This window comes from Ornithorhynchus anatinus, chromosome 10, assembly GCF_004115215.2.
Source record: "Ornithorhynchus anatinus isolate Pmale09 chromosome 10, mOrnAna1.pri.v4, whole genome shotgun sequence".
Lineage (NCBI taxonomy): Eukaryota > Metazoa > Chordata > Mammalia > Monotremata > Ornithorhynchidae > Ornithorhynchus > Ornithorhynchus anatinus.
The window spans coordinates 16,078,541-16,099,936 of NC_041737.1; the positions used below are offsets into that span (position 1 = coordinate 16,078,541).

The window sequence follows — 21,396 nt, forward strand, 5'->3', positions numbered from 1 at the left end:
GTCTTAAGAGACATCACTGCTATCGAAATCAGTGTTTGAGAACTTGTTTCAGTGAGAAATAAGGGGAAACATTCCAACTCCTATCTGCCCCATAACGCATATATACGAGGTAGCCTCTTGGAGCCAAAACACACACTTTGGGTGCCAGCGGTCTGCCGGAGAGGTATCACGTGCCAAAATACTATAAAAGCAAAAGCAATCTTGTGGAAAGCACACAAACCTGGCTCAAACACCACGTACTTACCAGTGAGTTCATATTTGACCCACAATCTCTCTTGCTCTGTTCATGGTCACAGTACCACAATTTGTGAAATTGTTTTTGCTCTTTTCCTCTTGTACTTTATTTCCAATATCATTCATTTGTGAATTCTTTTCTGTATTTGCATATTATTGTCATTAAAATTATACAAGTATTCCAGTGCAAAATCGACCATAAATAGACTTTTTTTGTTGCTTTTTTCTTTACAGCAGACACTGTACTTGAATCTCCTTTCTTGTTCCCTTAGTTGGAAAAATGACCCAGTTCCAAAACTATTTTTGCTAAGTGAAAAAGATTTCTGAAACCACATTTATAGGTGTGTGTTGATATATATGTATGGATCCAAACAATATCTGTTAGTAGCTGAAGGGCTCATGAGCTGTGTATGCACATCTGTATACTATATATGTAGGTATGCCACGTTGAAATTAATATGCCATGTAATTTAATCCATCTTCATTCACTCATAAATTGTCAAAATATTATCTCAAAAGCCATTTGTTCACCCTAAAGACTTTTGACCCTTTTGTATAATCTCCTTAAATCCTTTTTTTGCTCAAAACAGGAAATGGCCTTTTTCCATGGGGAGAGAAAGAAAACTAACAGAAGTTCTAGATCTTCATTGAATATCAAGTCCCAGATTGTGTTAATCGATTCTCATTATCCTCTGATTATCCAAAGTAAGTCCTTGTTGATTTAATAATGCCCCAATATAATTTCCTCTATTCCTTTTAGGATTTGTTTCGTAATTCCTGTCTTAGAGTAGGTGTATATGTGTTCATATTCTAAACCATTTTAAACAACTGAAGCGGCATGGCCTAGTGGACAGAGCACAGCCCAGGAATCAGAGAACCTGGGTCCTATCCTTGGTCCCGTGTTTGCTGTGTGACCTTGGGCAAGTCACGTTTCTGTGGCTCAGTTGTCCTGTTCTTCCATCTATTCAGACTGTGAGTCCCAGTGGGACAGGGCCTGTACCCAACCTTAATTGACTTGTATATATTTCGGCACTTAGAAAAGTGTTTGGCACATAGTAAGCGTTTAAGAAATACCATAAAAATAAAAATAAGGAAGAGAGGATTTTGATTTAATCACTAGTATCTATGTTTTCAGTCTTTTGTCTTTTGATTATTTGACAATCTATATCTAATTCTCTCCCCCACTGCATTCTAATTTACTCCCGGGCCTTGTCTTGTACCTTGTCGTATTCCTCATATGTTCTAGGAGTACTTTGTAGTACTCTGTCCCCAGAGAAGCAGCCTGTCTTGTGGAAAGGGCATGAACCTAGGAGTCATAAAACCTAGGCTCTAATCCAGGCTCTGCCACTTACCTGCTGTGTGACCTCAGGCAAGTCACTTAACTTCTATGTGCCTCAGTTACCTCATCTGTTAAATGAATATTAAGCCTGTGAGCACTATGTGGGACAGGGATTGTGTTCTACCTGCTTGTATCTACCCCAGTGTTTATTTAGTACAGTGCCTGATATAAAATAAGTGCTTAACAAATACTATTAAGTAAAAAAAAAAGAAAAGGTGTTAGTGATGAGAGTGTTGATACAGCAGCTTCTGCCTAGATGCAGATTGCCACGTCCTCCAACTCTCATCATTCCTCTCATCATTACTTCAAGTGTATCAGGGAAACGCTTGTGATGAGTAGAAATAACATGGGACTGGAACTCAGAGGACGTGGGTTCTAATCCCAGTTTTGCCACTTATCTGTTGAATGACTTTGTGCAAGTCGCTTCACTTCTTTGTGCCGCCGTTTCCTCATCTGTAAAATGGGGATTAAATTTTCCTCTCTCCATTTTAGACTGTGAGTGCCATATGAGATAGGGACCCTGAGCTGACTAAACTGTATCTGCCCCAATGCTTAGCATGGTACTAAACACATAATTAGTGCTTAAGTACAATAATAGTGTTGATGCGACTTCAAAAACCAGTAATAATAACAGTCCTCTCCCACCTCTTCTCATCTCCAAAGAAGGCAGGCACAAGTGGTAGCGACAGCAGGAAGCAGAAATGGAGCCATAGTCAATCACATCTACCAAATCTGTTATATTGTACTTGTCCTAGCACTTGGTAAAGTTCTCTGAACATAGTGAGTACTCAATAAATACCATTTACTGATTATTGATAAAGGTGAATAGAGAAAAGGGACATGGGTTCAGAGAACAATAGAGATCATAATTCTTTTGAATTTTCATTTAGTGGAAAAGAGAGAAAATGTTTGCTTAACTTTTTTTCTTAAAGTTCTCTAAAAACTGAGCGTATTCTGTGAGAAGATACTTTGCTGAGAAATATGGGGTGGGGTTTGGGGTGGGGGGGTAGGGAGAAGTGGCTTTTGACTTCTTAAAAATATATATTTAGGTCATAGAATTCCTTAAATGAATCACACTGGGGAATAATGGAAATTCTCCCTATCCTTCTAGACCCTGTCAATATTCTGCATTTTGAAAATATTCTAGCACTCCTAACTCCAATACTCTGCTAGTAGGAATAGTTAGAAAATACATTTTTAAAGTTATGTATTTTCAAAGTTATAAGTGGGACCCAGTTCTCAACTCATTTGGTAGTCAAAGTGTGTCCCTTCCTTTAAGAAAAAATAATTCTAGGTTTAATCTAAAGAAAGTGAAAACCTTATGCCTCAGAAACGGTGGAACATAAATCCATCCTGTATTCCAACAAAAGCACCTCTTTTTGCTGTATAGTAACTCTAGGAACAGATCTTTAGGAAAAAAAGAGTCTCTTGATACCCATTATTTTCTTATGTGGACTTGATTGGATAGCCCCATTTTACTAATAGAAGGATTCAATCTACAAGATCAACAGACATTTATTGAAATCCAACTTGGGTGTCGCGGGGGAGGGGGAATGCATGTGTAATAGGCGTGGGACCCATCCCGATTCAGAAATCCCTCAATTCCTGTTTTCTCACTCATCTTTTTCCTTGGTTGCCTGAAAGCTCTCAACCTCTGTAGCACCGTCAACACTAGGGAGCAGACTTTCCCTAGGAATTAGCTTTTGAGAGCAAGAGACACAAGGCAGCCCTTCTGCAAATCAGCAATTCGGCAAAATTCCAGCCAATACCCAATGCTGAAGAGAATGAGAAAGCATACGGTTGTGACAGCGCTAATGGTAAACAATGACTGTTCTGGCAAGAATCTTGCGTTTTGTATCTCCACTCCAAGAATCGGAGCTTTCTTAGGGCACACACAATGCATTTATGAACTTTTCACCTCACATTTTACAAATCAAAATTAGAACAGCATTAGGGGATATATGGCAATGGGAAGGAGGGACAGTAAATGGCTTTGGGAGCAAGGAGTAATTGTTTCCTTAAGTCGAAAACAAAGAATAAAGCAGTGCTTGTTGTGTTGCAAAAAAAGTTCAGGAATTGTTAACTTGATTTTGAGATAGAGGAAGTATAGGGCTCTCTCATATTATTAGTGTCACAAATGGAAGCAGGGTCTGGCTCTTTAGAAGTTGTATGGACATGCTAGCTTTTCTAAAAAAGAAAAAAAAAGGACTTTCCCTGATCTTTCCCTGGCCTGAGTGGGTTCCTGATTCTAATCATCATCATTAGTAATTATTGAATGTTCACTGTGTGCAGAGCACTGTTCTAAGGCTCGGGAGCATCAAAAATCATATAAAACTAGGTCCTGGCCCGAGTGGAGCTAGCTAAAATTCTAATTGAGAAAGTTACAGTCTCTGATCGATGGTCACTCTTTTTTCTATTCCACCATTGCTAGAGGTAACTAGATTTGTTGGGGTCTTCCTATGAAGGAAAAAAGAGAAAGGCCTACAGAAAATAGTTCATAAATGAATGAGATGAGATTTGGTAAAATAAATATTTGCCTTTCCATTTAATGTAGATAACCTTGAACTTACAGACACCTTGCAGGGAAAATGCTTCTGCATTGCCAAGACATTTTGAAATGTACCTAGACAGGGCCTAGTGCTACGGAAGCAAGAGTAAGCAGGTATTTAGTAGGACAGTTTTCCTTTGATCTAGTAGTTATGCCATTGAACTAAGATATAAAAATAACAGTGAACTCTGGTATTGGAAAGATAGCTCTCATCCTCTGCAACAAACCTTAATCTGGATTTTAGTAAAAGCAAGACAACTTGACTTCATTTGCAGTGAACTGCTGGAAGGTTACTGTGGTAAAAGGAAATATTCTTCAACTAAGAATAGAGAGAAGGTTTTCTCTTTCTTTTCAAAAATGTAGCAGCATTGAAATACTCAACAAATATAGACTGCTATAAAATAACATACGGGCTATACTTTGTCCTAATGTTACTTGATTTTTTGGCCACCTTCAATACTGTTGACCCTCCCTTCTTCTGGAAATGCCATGAGACCATGGTTTTGCTGGCCTAGTACTCTCTTGGTTCTCCTCCTCTTTCTGACAGCTCCTTCTGAGTCTCCTTTGAGCTCTCGCTGAGCTCCTTTGATGTCTGTCTACCACTTTCTAGACTTTAAGCCCTTTGTGGGATGAGATTGTCTCTACTCCTGAATTGTACTTTCCAAGCGCTTATTACAGTCCTCTGCTCACAGTAAGTGCTCTATAAATATGATTGAATAAATGCATGAATTTGGATCCTCTCTCACCTCTCAACCCTTAGCTGTTGGAAATTAGATTTTTTTTTTAAATGCCACTGGCTTTTAAATAATACCACTTACCACTGTCTTCAAGGGAAGGAGTGTGGCTTAGTGGAAAGAGCACAGGCTTGGGAGTCAGAGGTCAGGGGTTCTAATCCCAGCTCTGCCGCTTGTCAGATGTGTGACTGTGGGCAAATCACTTAACTTCTCTGGACTTCAGTTACCTCTTCTGGAAAATGGGGATTAAGATGTGAGCTCCTCGTGGGATAACCAGATTACCTTGTATTCATTCATTTGTTCAGTGGTATTTATTGAGCATTTACATGTGCAGAGCTCTGTACTAAGCACTTGTAAAGTACAGTTCGCCAACAGAGACAATCCCTACCCAATGATGGGCTCACAGTCTAAACGACTAAACCCTAGCGCTTAGAACAGTGCTTTGCACATAGTAAGCACTTAACAAATACCATCATCATTATTATTATTATTATTCAATGGCCTCCATGAGTTTCTCCCTATCTTACATTTTTGCTCTCCACCCACTAACTCTCCAGCAAACCTAATTCTATAGCTGAGTGACTGTGGGCAAGTCACTTAACTTCTCTGTGCCTCAGTTACCTCATCTGGAAAATGGGGATTAACTGTAAGCCTCATGTGGGACAACCTGATGAACTTGTATCTATCCCGGCGCTTAGAACAGTGCTGCACATAGTAAGTGCTTAACAAATATCAGGGTTATTATTACCCTGATAACCGTACCACCCTGAGAAGCAGCACACCTAGTTCAAAGAGGTCAGACCTACCTGAGATTCAGAGATCTTGGTTCTAAGGTCGGGTCAGCTACATACTTGCTGTGTGACCTTGGTCAAGTGACTTAACCTCTCTGTGCCTCAGTTCCCTCATCTGCAAAATGGGGATTCAATATCTGTTCTCCCTCTTACTTAGACTGTGAGCCTTTGATTATCTTGTGTCTTTCTCAGTGCTTAGTACAGTGCTTGATACATAGTAAGTGCTTAAAAATGCTACTGTTGTTATTTTTATTACCCCACTTTCAAATCTTGATTATGCTTTCCCCTGGCTTGGAATTCCTTCCCCCAATAAATCCACTAGACTTCAGTCTTCCTCATTTTCAAACCCCTTCTAAAAAAATCTCACTTCCTCCAGGAAGCCTTCCCTGATAATTCCAAAAACATCAAGACCCATTAACCTAATATGCACCCTTAGCACTTATACACATATACCCATCCCTAACTTTTATGTATAGATGAACATTCAGTTGTACAGCCAATCATTAATTCTGATATTTCATCCAGGCATATACAGAATACATTTTATCCTTGCTCTTCCTCTTGTTCCTATCATTTGTGTATGATGCTTATCTGTATCCCCTATATCACTCTAAGTTTCTTGAGTTCGGGGATCATGTACTTTCTTTCTTTTGTAGTTTCCTGAACACTTAGTATAGTCCCATGTACTAAGTGGACACTAAATAAATGAAATCGATTGGTAGATTGATCAAGATCTTGATGGGAACGACATAATTTATAGCCTTCAACGCATCTAAAGAACATAACTATTGACATTACTATATCTGATCAGTGACTTGACCAGTCTAAAATTTTGGAAGAACTGCGTGATGTTTCATAATGAATATTCATCTTCAGAGCTAAGGATGAATTACCTAACACCCCTAATGTTTGTCTTCTCTCTGTTTTACTTTCCCCCCAATGACACTTTATACACTGCTCATCTATGAATGTATCCAAACACCACTTGGACCTGCTGCTTTTACCTGAACAGTTTCCCAGACCATATGGCTGAAAAAAAGGTTTGAATGGGTTGTGTAATGTAGTTTATTGGCCATTTCAAATATCTATTGGTTTGCAAAAATTATCATTAATTCACTAGCCATTCCCACGTTGGTATATAGCATATTTTGTCCAAGAGAAGTTCCTTCCCTTTTAGAGATTTCTCTGCTTGGCCAAGGAATGAGCAAATAATGTTTTATCCCAGCTGTAGCTTATCCTCACCAGGATATATATCTAACTACCTTCCCTGTTTGGAAATGATGTTGCTGATGATGAGATTGTGTTCTTATATATGTGTGACTAACAATCAATTTCAGAGTATGAATAAAAATATTGTCCCTACTGTGCTGTAGCTTTTGCCATAACCCATGCCAAATTCAGTTTTTATTTCCTCTTTTTGAAATCTCACCTCGGAAACAGTCACCCTGTCATTATACTCCGTCTGACCTATCTGTTTTGTACTCTCACTGTACCTCAGGTTACGTCTTCTTCACTCCTTCCAAGCAACCTTCCTAATCATCTCTCAGAAGCAGCATGGTCTAGTGGATAAAATATGAGCCAGAGAATCAGAAACATCTGGGTTCTAAAAACGACTCCACCAGTTGTCTGCTGTGTGACTTTAGGCAAGTCACTAAACTTCTCTTTGCTCAGTTACCTCACTGTAAAATGGGGAATTGAGACTGTAAGCCCATGTGGGACAAGGACTGTGTCCAATCTGATTAATTGTATATATCCCAGTGCTTAGTATGATGCCTCTTTGAGTTTTCAATTCACTCTCATACCTTTCCCCAGTCAATAGAACTTGAGTGAGTACTCTGTGCAGTACACTCTACTGAGCACTTAGGAGAGTACAATAGTTAGTAGGCACGGCCCTTACCTTCCAAGAGTTTATGATTGAGATGGGGAAAGAGGAACTAAAATGCATTTCAGATGAGGGGAGGCAGTAGTTTTTAAAAATATGCACATAGGTACTGTAAGGGTTGGGGGAGGGAAGACGAGAGTAACTGAAGTACTTAGTAGATATAGATTCAGGGGCACAGTTGATACAGTAGAGCAAGGTTGATGAGACTCCAATTAAGGAAAGAAAAAGGTCTGGGAGTTAGAAGATCCTGCGTTCTAATCCCGACTTTGCCACTTGTCTACTACGTAACCTTGGTCAACTCACGTAACTTCTCTGTACTTCAGTTACCTATTCTATAAAATGGGGATTATAGCTGTGAGCTCCTTGTGGGACAAGGACTGTGTCCAACATGATTATCTTGCATCTACTTCAGAGCTTAGTAAAGTGTCTGGAACATAGTAACCACCTAACACATAGCATTAAAAAAAGGAAAGCCTCCTAGAGAGGATCTAATATTAGTAGGGTTATGAAGATGGGAAGACTAGTAGTTTGGAAGATATAAAGAAAGAGAAGTTCCAGGAAGGAGGGAGAACACATTATTAGATCATGTCCCTTCGCTCGCTCTCCAAACCTTCTGAGTAAAGCCACCTCTTCTAAGAAGTATTCCTTAATTAATCCTCCCACATCCTCTCAATCATGTCATCCCATCCAACAGCTCATTTATCTGTTTGTTGTTGTTGTTATTATGTGTTGTTCAATTTAGTCATTGTACCTACTAATCAGATCTCTATTTTCACTCTGGCCTAGTCATCATTTTTTTGTCTCCTGTCTGTTTTGTTAGAATTTAAACTCCAGGACAGCAGATGTTCCATCTTTAATTTTTGCTGAACTTTCCCAAGTGACTACAGGAAATGCTCAGTAAATGTTGATGGTAGCGCTACCCCATTTCCAATTACTCTATATTCGACTTCTCCTCCCTCATAGCTATTCACAGCTGAATTAAATCTCTTGACATTCAATCAATCAATCAGTGGTATTTATTGAGCGCTAGATGCTTTGTGACTCTGAAACTTTAAAACATTTCCTAGCTGAGAGATAAGGGAAGGAATCAATATTTATTTTTTAGTGCTCTGTCTGCAGAGCACTATACTTAGGCTTGGGAGAGTACAATTCAGCAGAATTGGTAGATTTGTTATCTGCCTACCGGGAGCACTTAGTCTAGAGGAGGAGACAGACAATATAAATAAATTAATAAGGGAAACATACATATGTGCTGTGTGACTGAGGGTGGGGTGAATAATAAGCACCTAAGAGTATAGATCCAAGTGCATAGATGATGCAGAGTGAGACAGAGAAGGCGAAAAGAAGGCTTTACCGGGGAAGACCTCTTGGAAGGAAGGAAGGTAATAATAATGTTGGTATTTGTTAAGCGCTTACTATGTGCCGAGCACTGTTCTAAGCGCTGGGGTAGACATAGGGGAATCAGGTTGTCCCACGTGGGGCTCACAGTCTTAATCCCCATTTTACAGATGAGGGAACTGAGGCACAGAGAAGTTAAGTGACTTGCCCACAGTCACACAGCCAACAAGTGGCAGAGCTGGGATTCGAACTCATGAGCCCTGACTCCAAAGCCCATGCTCTTTCCACTGAGCCACGCTGGTAGACTATGAGTAGCTATCCCAGTAACAAATAAGGTGGGATCTGATGTCCTGCTTGAGCATGTGTGAGGACTGAGCATTTAAACTGTTCATAGAACACACAGAATGTTAGGCTCTAAACTCACAGAGCATACTTCAATAATCCTAGACGTACCAGAGAGACAGAGAATAAAGAGCCCGCTTTATAAAAATCACTTTGTCCCAGTCCAGTAAAATTATTTTTCCTCACCAATGATAACCGTTGGGTTTCAATAGGTTGTAAGGAAAGCCCAGCATTAGTATTGGTAGTATTTTCAATTTTTCTTGAAGTTTCCCAGCTTGCTTTCTTTTACATTCAGCCTATAATCCTTCCTGCCTTACTCATGTTTGCTCTTCCTTTGTGCATGCTGTTTTCAGAGCACAGTTAACAAGGCACAGCCTACTCAATATCCCAGGTTATTCTCCCATTAAACAGGTGATAAGTCAGTTAGTTTTCTGCTACTAAATCCCATCTGTCCTGAAAGGGTGGAAAGATGACAAAAACATAAATGTTTAGCCAATCCCTTTCACTTTCATGCTAAATTGATCCCCTTTGCTAGGTTAAATATTTCATGCTTAAGGAAAGATAAGATAAAATGTGGTCTGAGACCTGAGAAGAGATTGAGAAGGGAGCTAAATTTCCAGTCAGAGTATTTAGCACACTGTATTGATCTATTATTTTCCTTCAAGATGAAGAATGGGGTTTGTTTCACAGAGCAGGGACTCTGATGTCCCTTTACAGGTTTACTCTTGAGGAAGAGAAGTGACCCGAGTATCTGGGCATGTCCTCTTTGCCCTTTAATTGCCCTGTCTGCTTCTTGCTGAGAAGCAGCATGTCCAGTCATTTCAAGCCATGTTTGAGAGGTGATTTCCACCCCTCAGATACCAGCTGTCATTGTCTCTCCCAGACCCCCAAGCACTGTTTGTGCAAACTGGTTTAGAAACTGCCTTACCTGACTCTCCTCACAGCAACTGCAGAGCCAGAATTAACTGAGACATGCTGGGGCTAACTGGGGGCAAATCTGGCTAATCCCAAAAGTAGCAGAGGGAAAAAGATGCTGTTGTACCATATTGCCCATTTGAAGTAAATCAGTGAGTGACTCTAACAATCACTGTCCTGATGTTCAGGCACATTGTGAAAACAGTAACTCTGTTTTTTAATTATCTGCTAAAAGTGTCCACACTGAAAATTGTTTAATGATATCAAATTCACTATTTTTCCACAGGCCAAAAATCTTTTTAAAAATGTGGAAAAACCTCCCCCAGAAGGTAGAAATAAACTTAAAATATCTGCAAACTATAACACTAATTTAGGAAATAAAAATGTATTACAAAAAATGTTTATTAGTTAGAAATGATCAAGATCCTATAAGCTTTAATGTCAAATGGAATTTTGTTTTCAATAACCAGTTTAATTTTAGTTTAATCATTGAAATTTACAGATGTTCAAGAGGTCTTTTAGTTCTCAAAGGTACAGTAATTACAATACAAAGTGTAATTTTGGGAAAACATGTGGATCTTATCAGTTTTATATTGTTACTAAGTTTAGATCGATGTCAATGTATGCATTTTTTCTATCCTACTATAAAAAAGTTTACACTCTGTTTAGCTCATTTTGCTATGCAAAAATTACTTATATAAGTTCAGCAACTGACTTTTACTGTTCATTTTTTCCTCCAGAAATCACTTGGACTTTTCCTTGTCTGAAGAAACTTGTAATAAAAAAGGTAAAACAGGAAAAGCAAATCACTGGTAGTATAACACACAGAGAAATGAACACTTCAGCACTTATTTTTTATGGGCTACTTAACCTCACTGGATTTATAGAGCTGACAAAACCTGACCTCTATTACTGTTGATCGGAACTAAAATTTACTTCCACAACTGGTAAAATAGATTCTTTTTCTTTTTTAAGAGAAAAAAGCCAGAATTTGATCGGACCATTGAATATAGTTTCTCAAAACTTTGATGATGGGTAATGAGGAAAAAAAGAACAAGCTTGTTCAAAGAAAAAAAAACTCAACTGTTTGAACTCTCTCATACCAGTGATGATCAAATAAACCCAGACTACAGAAGTGATTAACTGGACCAGAAAGATATTTCAATCTGGAAAATTTTTAATTATGAGGCGCCATGTGGGATTAGGTTTGGGTCAGAAAGACAAAAATGGTTAAATCAATTTGCGGAGTTACAGCTTCATTTCAAATGGCACAGATATGAGTCTGGTTCACTGCTTTCATGGAAAGATGGTAGAAGAGATGGAAATATAACTCAGCTCTATGGGTAGACAGTAATTTCCTTGGGGTCCTGAGCCTTTTCTTAGTATTTCAAAGGTTGGAAGTTAAAGCTGCAATTTGATGAAAAAGAAAGTGACCATCAGGAAACATTTCAAACTCTCAAGAAAATTGAAACCAAGGGTTGATTCGAAATTTGGCCATTTCAGTAGTCAGCATTGTATTCCAATTTTTAGTGCTTTATTTTCCTTCTCACCTGATACACACCCCTAAAAGAAGATCCTTTTAAGCAAACCCTGTGGTATTTAATGATCATACCCGACCTAAAGCTCATCCAGATTTGAATAAGAACAATTTACATTTATACATTATATTTCTTAATATTTCTATTTAAATCCTGAATTAAATCCTAAATCCTAAATCCTGAAATCTCCTGTCCCTGTGTTGTCTAATTTCCAGATTTGAATTACTTCTGCTTGTGGACCTCAAGTTGAGGTTTACGGTAAAGATGGATAACATTGATAGGAGCATGGCCTAGTGGAGTCCAGGGACTGTATCTAATCCCAACTCCCCCTTCTGGTGCTGAATGACCTGGGGCAAGTCACTTCTCTTTGCCTATGTTCCCTTGCCTCTGTTTCTTCACTGGTATCTGTTCTCCCTCGAATTTAAACTGTGAAACTCATGTGGGACAGGGGTCGTATCTGGCCCATAGCAACTGCATAAGAAATATAACTGCTTCTCACGTTGCCTTAGGATAAGCAACGTGAACCTCAACTATCCTGTCTCTGATCCAGATTATAATCCAGGTTTAATGGAGCACGAGTTTAACTCCCCTGGCCTGGGAACCAAAAAAATAGTTTGGATACAGTATCAGTCTCCTAAAACGTGTGCCATGAGACAAGATATATGTTTGATATTTTAACTTCCTTCATTTCTCTTGCTGTAAAACAAAGATGTTTAATGCATAGGATGACCCTTGCTTATTTCAAATCTGGAAAGATCAGTGCTAAGTAGCATATGATGATCAGGCATTTCATGAATTTAAATGCTGTGTTATTTCATTACTCCATTTAATTATTTAATTATGTCAAATGCCAATCCAATTAACCTGTAGCAAGGCATAGTCAAGAAATATTGATTTTTAGAATAATGGATAGAGCTTTCATATCATTTTCTCTCATTTTCATAAACTCTAGCCTAAGTATCACTCAATTACTTAATGGATGATATCATAGAGAAATGAACTGTATGGCAGATTAGCTCCTCAGCTGACTTGATTGAGGCTTTGGCCCATCAGTACCCAGAATTTCAACTGGTGAATTATGACCCTGCCAGGGTTTTGGAGATTTTCTGAGTTGCAGTGACTGAAGATAAATTATTTAGCTGGTTATTGGTTCCCTTTCCCCCATTTGGAATTCTTAAAAGCCAGAGTTCTATCTAGTAAGTTGAAGTTAGTCACAGTCATCTACAACATGGTTATTAGTTCTTAAATAAACCCCTTTGTCTTGATAGTTTATTTTGGTTATATTGCTCCAGTGCATAATATAATCATTGAATTATATTCTGCTGTGCTAGCATTTTTAATGTAAATTAAAGCCTATTCTTCCTCAGTGATTTACTATACCATATAGCAAACTCTAAGGCTCACTGGTACATTATAAGCAATTTTATTAAGCTTTTCTTTTGTTCTTCTTTTTATGGGAACCAGTCTTTTTGGGAATGAAAAACATAATTACATTTGACTTGCCAAGATGCTTGCTTACAACAACATAGTCACTGTAAGCATGATAATTCTGAGGCAGCCTGGATGATGAACATGGATTAATGTTCCATTTTTGTTTGCTAAAATGTTCGTATTTGAAAGCTGAAAGTCAAATGATAAGAGAAATCAAAACAGCTTCTACAGATAATAGTTTGCTCTTTTGGAACTTCTGGTTCTTTCTTTTGTATTGGATATTTCCAGCCAGTAGTCAATTTCTATCTAGACTATAGACCAGAGGCAGTATGAGGGTTGATTCTGGAATTTTTCAGCCATTCATCCAAACTAGAATCATTTGGTTTCCTGATATATTTGTGCTTTTAGTGAATATTTTAAAAAGTTAATAAGCCACTCAGGGTCAGGAACCATGTTTTCTACTTTTAATATTTGCTTTCAACTATCTATTCTAGTGCTCTGACCAAAGAAGATGCCTGATAAATCCTGAACGTTGGTGAAAATGATGTCCTGAAAGTGTTTGATAGTAATAGGCATAATTTTTTTTGTTTCAGAAAAGACAATCCCACTCAACAGAAAAGTATATTAACATTCTTAAACTACAGATATTGAACATAGGTTTCCTTTTGGGGGGGTAAAAGATTCCTTATTCTGGTATTCTTTTTCAAAATTATACATTGGTGCTCATCCATTCAATGTTTTGCATGCATGAAAATATATTCTAATTTCCTTCTTTACAATTCCAGTTTACTAAAATGTGTTTGTTAAATAGCAGAGAGCTGTAAATAATCAAACAGGGTGAGATGTATCATGCTTAAACATGTTATATTTGGAAGACATGTCAATGAGAAGCAGTATTGCTCAGTGGAAAGAGCCCGGGCTTGAGAGTCAGAGGTCATGGGTTCTAATCCCAGCTTCGCTGCTTGCCAGCTGTGTGACTTTGGGCAAGTCACTCAACCTCTCTGTGCCTCAATTACCCCATCTGTAAAAAGGGGAATAAAACTGTGAGCCCCACGTGGGACAACCTGATCACCTTGTATCCCCCCAGCGCTTAGAACAATGCTTTGCACATAGTAAGCGCTTAACAAATACTACATCATTATTATTATTATTATTAATAGAATTTCTGAAGTGTGTGATTTAACTCTTCTACATGAAATACATGGACATGATTTAAAACAGCTACCCACAGTATGATTGATCATGCAGATGCTTGGTATTTTGAAAGGATATCTTAGATAATTTTACTCTAAGGAACTGTTGGATTTTGAAATCTCTTGGCAACATTTGTAGAAAGAGTTACTGAGACTTTTAAAGAAATGCTTACCATGACATGAATAAAAGCTTCAGCAGTCTGACATGAAGGTGGAATATTTTCCCTCCAGCAAAGAAAATGAATGTGAAGAAATTTTCTGTCACCCCACCCACAGAGTTGGTAGTGCCTGAAATGTCCAGTCACCTCGCCTTGACTTGTCACTTGCAAGACAAATTTGCTCATGCATCATGACTGTCAGAGTCCCTTTTCTGCAACTGTATCGGTAATTAGCTATGCCTTGTTAGTGCTCAAGGCATGGGCATCTGTCACATTGAAATAAAGGTCTAGATTTTTTTTCTCCATTTCAAATAGCATTTGAGCCTCTCGGCGTTGTAGAGCTCACTAAAATCCAAATATTGGTTAAATCCATGCTGATGGTGTTTAAAAATGCCTGCTTTGTTTCGGGTGTTATAAACAATGCACCCTCTTTGCATTATTGTGCATTTGAAGGGAAGTTAAAGTGAAATAGGGTTTGGAGAAATATATTTTAGCTGCTTTCATTATATCCTTAATTCTACTAAAATGTGGTTTCTGGAATAGAAAAGAATGAAAATCATAGATTTCAATTGTACCCATTCTGGTACAAATGGTATTTTGTGACTAGAAAAATTTGGTCTATGTTGAACATAATAAGAATACAAACAATGCCTGATTCCGTTTTGACCAGTGAGTGGTCTACTAAGCCCAGTATTCTCCCTCCAACAGTAGCAAGTAATAGCACTTGGAGGGCCTAGGTGTACATATGAATAAACAAATCAAAAACAGAAATGAAGAAGAATGACAAGAAAGCAAAAGATTTTGCCTCTTTACACAAAGCCACCATTATTTAGCGGGAGTCAGTTCTTCCAGAAAGTACCTACTCGATGTGGGAAATAAAACTGTTTAAAATACCTTTATTAAGAGAATGAAATATCAATTATGGAAATGTCCTAATCCAAGTCTCCAAAAGAATCAAAAATAAGCAGGGAGCTATTTGAGCAGCCCTTGATTCTTTCTTATTGATACCAGCAAGTTTCTGTAGAATCATATGCAGATGAACAGCAAGAATGACTTTTGTGAATAGGTGAAGATTTGTTTATTCATTTTATCTTTGAGTTGCAAAGTACTTCTACTTTCTCAAGAAAGTAGAAGTGTCTCCAGCATTCAAGAGTATCTCAAGAGGAGATCTCCTGCCTTCTTGAGAAGCAGCAGCGTGGCTCAGTGGAAAGAGCAAGGGGCTTAGGAGTCAGAGGTCATGGGTTCTAATCCCGGCTCAGCCGCTCGTCAGCTGTGTGACTGTGGGCAAGTCATTTAACTTCTCTGTGCCTCTTAGCTCATTTGGAAAATGGGGATTAAGACTGTGAGCCCCGCGTGGGACCTGATTACCCTGTATCTACCCCAGCGCTTAGAAAAGTGCTCGGCACATAGTAAGCACTTAACAAATACCAACATTATTATTATTTTTTCCACCACATCCCTTCATGCCTTCTCAAAACATTTTCCCCCTCCCTTTATCATCTCAACTTTGTTCTCCAATGACTTCTTTCCTCACTGCTTTCAAACAAGATCTTATCTCTCCTATTCTTAAAAAACCCTCCCTTGACCCATCACCCTATCTCACTCCTACCATTCCTCTCCAAAGTCCTTAAGTGAGTTGTCTACACACACTGTCTCCAGTTCTGCTTCCCCAGTTCTCTCTCTGAACCCTCCAATATGGCTTCCAACCCCTTCACTCAACAGAAACCACCCTCTCAAATGTTACAGATGATCTCCTCGCCAAATCCAATGACTTCTCTTCCATCTTAATCCTTCTTGACCTCTCAGGTGTCTTCGACACTGTTGCCTACCCCCTTCATCTGGAAACATTATCCAACCACAGCTTTACAGACACAGAAATGCTCATCTCTCTGGATGCTCTTTCTCAGTCTCTTTTGTGGGCCCCTCCAACTGTGGGACTCCCTCAAGGTTCAATATTGGGTAGCTTGTATTCTCTATCTCTACCCCCTCCCTTGGAGAACTCATTCTCTCACATGGCTTCAACTACCTCCAGTATGACCATTAGCTTGTATCTACCCCAGCACTTAGAACAGTGCTTGGCACATAGTAAGTGCTTAACAAATACAATTATTACTATTATTATTATTCCCACATCTACATCCACAGCCCTAATCTCTCTCACTCTTTGCTGTCTTAAATTTCCTCCTGACTTCAAGACATCTCTCCTTGGATGTCCTGCTGTCACTTCAAATTTCACATGTCCAAAACATAACTCAGCATCTTACCAACCAAACCCTGTTCTACCCATGACATTTTCATCACTGTAGATGGCAGCACCATCCTTCCTGTCTCACAAGCCCAAACCTTGGTGGTGTCCTTAACCCCTCTCTCTCATTCAACCCATGTATTCAATCCATCACTAAATCACGTAGGTTCGACTTTCACAACACTGGTAAAATCTGTCCTTTCCTCTCCATGCAAACTATTACTCATCCTCTACCACCTTGATTACTATACCAGCCTCCTTACTTCCAGCCTCGTGTCTCTCCCCACTTCAGTACATATTTCACTCTGCTGCCCAGATCACTTTTCTACAAAAATGTTCAGGCCAATGTTGCCCATTCCTCAAGAACTTCCAGGGGTTGCCTTTGTATAAAACAGAAACTTCTTACCGTTAACTTTAAAGCACTCAATCACCTTTCCCCCTCCTACCACACCTCCCTACTCTTTTACAATATCCCAACCCACATACTTCACTCCCCTAATGCTAATGTACTCTCTGTACTTAGATATTGTCTATCTTGCTCCTGAACTTTTGCCCATGTCCTACCTCTGGCCTGGCCTTTTAAAATCTGACAGACAATTCCTATCCCCATCTTTAAAGCTTTATTGAAGGCACATCTCTGTCAAGAGACCTTCACTGATGACTTAGCCCTCATTTCCTCTTTTCCATTCTCCCTCACTTGCTCCCTTTATTCACCCCCACCCCCAGCTCCTACAGTGCTTAGTTTTGTATTATTTTATGTTATTGAGTCATCTTTGACCCATAGCGTTGCCATGGACTTATCTCTGCCAAAACGCCCCACCTCCATCTGCAATTGTTCCGGTAGTGTACTCATAGAGTTTTCTTGATAAAAATATGGATGTGGTTTATCACTGCCTCTTTCCTTGCAGAAACTTTAATTTCCACCCTCAATCCTCTCCCTTACTGCTGCTGCCCAGCACAGGTGAATTTTGACTTGTAGCAGAGTGCCTTCCCTCTGTTAGACACTGTTCAAATTGGTAATGGAATAGATATGCCTTTGCTTGACTTTTCCTCCTGTAGTCAAAATTGGTAGAGTACTGGAAACTCTCCAGGTGCGACTCTGAGAGGAGATAGCACTTCTGTACATATTCATAATTTATGTATTTATATTAATGTCTGTCTCCTCCTCTATACTGTAAGCTTATTCTGTGCAGGGAATGTGTCTGTTAAATTGATGTATTGTATTGTACTCTCACCATCTCTTAGTACAGTGTCCTGCACACAGTAAGCACTCAATAAATATGATTGAATGTATTGTTTTATATATGATGAAACAAAGATATTTTTATATCAAGCCTAGGAGGTTCATTTACTGACAATAATATTATACTGTCTCAATTTTCATATGTGAAGGGGTAACAGGTAATGAAAGAGAATCTAGAAAGAAGAGAAATAGATGCCATATCCTGGGAGAAAGGGGAACGGAAACATTTATGTGACTAAGAAACTACTTACACCTTAGAAAATAATTATTTACCACTTAAGAAGTAAGGGAAATCTGGAGTAGGCAGCCAGACATAGTTACTGACTGATCAAGAACCTCAAAACTGATGATCTGACTTATTTTAGGTTTATAGTTTAAGGGGCGTGGATTTTCAAGTATTCAGCCAAAACTGGAAGCACAGAATTATTCCAGGATCCTAGGTCAAAGATTAACTTTATGCTATCTCTAACAATAGCTGCTGAGTTAAGTAATACTTATAGTGTTCTATAGTATAAAACAGTCTGAGGGAATGTTGAGTAAAATTGTTAGGTCTTCGAGCTAGATGAGGGGTATTAGAGAAGTATTTAGGAGTAAGTGCTGAAATTCTGACTATGACACTGATATCCCCACAATGGTATTATGTCTTCACATTTGTTAGTACCAGTCTATAACTAGAATTCAATCAGGAGAAAACGTTTCAGACTAAAACAGCTCCAACTGAGTTGACTCTAGAATTTCTTTTTGCACAGGTGTAGTGTGAGCAGAAAGAAACACCTCACCACGGGGAAGTCTTCTAGCCAGTTCCAGGAATGAAGCAGGTAAGCATTCCAATCAAACCGAAGCTTTTTTCTTTCTATAGTTTCCTTCAAGGAAAACTCTGCCTTGCCTAGAGTGATTGGAATTTTTTGGAAGAGAAAGCAAACCCTTCCCAGAGTGTCTCAACAGCTTCTGAGGGGTTTAGGTGAAATTAGCCCTTTTGCATCCTCTTCATTCCATTTGTCCTGGTCTTTTTCTCCTCTGAAATATTAATGCCAGTGTTTTTAGCCAAGACCGTTTGAATATGTTCAAAGCACATCATACTGACTGTGACCTTGCCATTTAACATTAATCAAAGCTTAATAGGGCAGCTCAGCAATTTAAACTAGCATGGGGTGAAAATGATGTAGTAATATGACAATGTGGAACTGTTCCTGAAAAATTAAACAATATCTCTTTTTGCCAGTGAATTTTTGGATAAATTAAGGAAAGAGGTGCTTCTATAAACATCTGCTCTTCCTATGCCTAGAGAGAATATTAAATTCATATGTGCTTTGTAGACATATACACCTGCATGTATTGAATCACCCATTAGTATTTATTGAGCTCCTATTATTTTCAGTTTGAACAGTTTGCAAGTGACATTTCCCATCAACAAATTCATTCTTTCCTTTTATCTGTGAATCATTTTTATGGCTGTTTCCCTGCTAAACTGTAAGCACCTTGAGTACAGAAACTGTGTCTCTTTCATACTCTTTCAACAGTGCTATGCCAACAGAGCTCTGCCAACGATAAGACTCTTAACAAATACTACTGATATGTCGACTGATTGATATAGCCCTCAGTCTCTACTCTCCCTCATTCTGTTATTAACAGTGAGAGATATATATTGGGACTTCCAGTCCAAGAGGTAAAAACTATCCTGGATGGCAATTGGTTAAATTTATTTTCCACAATTTAATATATCTTGTTTTTGTACCACAGACAATGTGCATTGTTCTCAATCTGTGAGGCATTTTGTGATAAGGGGTCAGTTTTGTGCCTCCTTTATTTTCCTGTATATTTATTTAACCAACATTTGTGGCTCAGTGGAAAGAGCACGGGCTTTGGAGTCAGGGCTCATGAGTTCGAATCCCAGCTCTGCCACTTGTCGGCTGTGTGACTGTGGGCAAGTCACTTAACTTCTCCGTGCCTCAGTTCCCTCATCTGTAAAATGGGGATTAAGACTGTGAGCCCCACGTGGGACAACCTGATTCCCCTATGTCTACCCCAGCGCTTAGAACAGTGCTCGGCACATAGTAAGCGCTTAACAAATACCAACATTATTATTATATCCACATTGACATTAAGTAGTTACACTAATGCTTCTTATTACTAGTGACAATAATAGTAATGAGAATAGTATTTTAAGCCCTTATAATAATAATGTGCCACCCACCCCACTAAGGACTGCAACAAATATGAGATCTAAAATAAAGTTCTTGTCCCACCTGAGGCTCACAGTGTAATAAGGGGGGATAAAAGGTGTTTAATATTCATTTTACAAATGAGGAAGCCGAGGCATAGAGAAGCGAATGAATTGAACAAGATCATGCAGCAGGCCTGTGATGAAACTGGAGTTAGAACTCGGGTCCCCTGACTCCCAGGCTCGTTTTCTTTTTGCTAGGCCTCACTGCTTCTCTTACCTAGTTAGTTATAGCCTCAACTCAGATTAATGAAAAAAAAAAAGGAAAATCAATTTAAGCCTATTTAAACTTCATTTACCATAGAGTCCAAGTCACCAGCTTCATTCCTTTATTCTATAGTTTTTTTAAGAAAAATCTACTAAACGGAGAGCACAGTACTGAACACGGTATAAGAATCACAATTCAGACACAATCCCTGACTCAGAGAGAGATCACAATGGGGCCCCTCCTCTCATCAATCAAACAAGAGATAAAATTTTTTTGATTACTTACTCTGTGCGAAGCACTGGACTAAGTGCTTGGGAGAGTACAATACAACAGAGTTGGTAGTCACAGTCCCTGCCCGCAAGGAGCTTACAGTCATCACCTTCATAGGCACATGGATTGTCCAATCCTAATCCTTGATTTTCATGTGAGCCAAGGCCAAGACTCTGGTGATCATCTGGTGGTTGTCCTGATCAAATGGGCAGAAAAATGTGTTTACCGACTGTTGTATTGTACCATCCTAAATGCTTCGTACAGTCCTATGCACACAATGAGAAGCAGCGTGGCTCAGTGGAAAGAGCATGGGCTTTGGAGTCAGAGGTCATGGGTTCGAATCCCAGCTCGGCCACTTGTCAGCTGTGTGACTTTGGGCAAGTCACTTAACTTCTCGGTGCCTCAGTTACCTCATCTGTAAAATGGGGATTAAGACTGTGAGCCCCACGTGGGACAACCTGATTCCCTTGTGTCTACCCCAGCGCTTAGGACAGTGCTCGGCACATAGTAAGCGCTTAACAAATACCAACGCTATTAATAAGTGCTCAAGAAAGTGCTCATTGATTGATTTCCCGTTTCCTTGACTTTTAGGCTGCTGTACATCTCTATCAGGAGGATCCTTAAACTATGAAAGAATTGGCAAGTGGGAGGGCAAGATTAGCAGCATCCTATTTAAAACTTTTAAAATGTTAGCATGTTTTTAATGATAAAATGTTATGTTGTGAATTAATGACAAAGGGTAATAAAAAAAGGGACTGCAATTGCC

The 21,396-nt window shown here is 38.9% G+C and overlaps 1 long non-coding RNA gene across 2 annotated transcripts; it reads left to right on the forward strand.

The window, feature by feature from the left end:
- Positions 1–829: 829 nt before the first annotated feature.
- On the forward strand, positions 830–21,391 carry LOC103170351. Of its 2 annotated transcripts, XR_486111.2 has the most exons (5): positions 830–939; positions 10,864–10,910; positions 18,681–18,749; positions 19,452–19,597; positions 21,222–21,391. It is a non-coding gene; the product is annotated as an uncharacterized LOC103170351 (long non-coding RNA). The 2 variants fall into 2 exon arrangements; XR_486112.2 differs by lacking the exon at positions 19,452–19,597.
- The last annotated feature ends 5 nt before the right edge of the window (positions 21,392–21,396 follow it).